Genomic DNA, 590 nt, shown 5'->3' with positions numbered 1-590 from the left:
CATTTATCCATCCATCTATCCATTTCCATCCATCCATCCATCCATCTATCCATCCATCCATCCCTCCATCACTCCATCCATCCATTACTCCATCCATCCATCCATCAGTCCATCCATCATCCACCCATCCTCCATCACTCCATCCATCCATTCATCCCCCATCCATCCGTTCATCCATCCATCATCCATCCATCCCTGCATCCATCCCTCCATCCATCCCTCCATCCATCCGTTCATCCATCCATCAGTCCATCCATCATCCACCCATCCTCCATCACTCCATCCATCCATTCATCCCCCATCCATCCGTTCATCCATCCATCATCCATCCATCCCTGCATCCATCCCTCCATCCATCCCTCCACCCATCCGTTCATCCATCCATCATCCATCCATCCATCCATCCATCGATCCATCAGTCCCTCCATCAGTCCATCCATCCATCCATCATCCATCCATCCATCCATCCATCGATCCATCAGTCCCTCCATCAGTCCATCCATCCATCCATCTATCCCTCCACCCATTCATACATCCATCCCTCCATCCATCCGTTCATCCATCCATCAGTCCATCCATCCATCAGTCCA

Source organism: Cynoglossus semilaevis, chromosome Z (genome assembly GCF_000523025.1).
Source record: "Cynoglossus semilaevis isolate Cse_v1.0 chromosome Z, Cse_v1.0, whole genome shotgun sequence".
Classification (NCBI taxonomy): Eukaryota; Metazoa; Chordata; class Actinopteri; order Pleuronectiformes; family Cynoglossidae; genus Cynoglossus; species Cynoglossus semilaevis.
The sequence above is the reverse complement of the archived record's forward strand: the minus strand, read 5'-3'. Positions refer to the sequence as shown.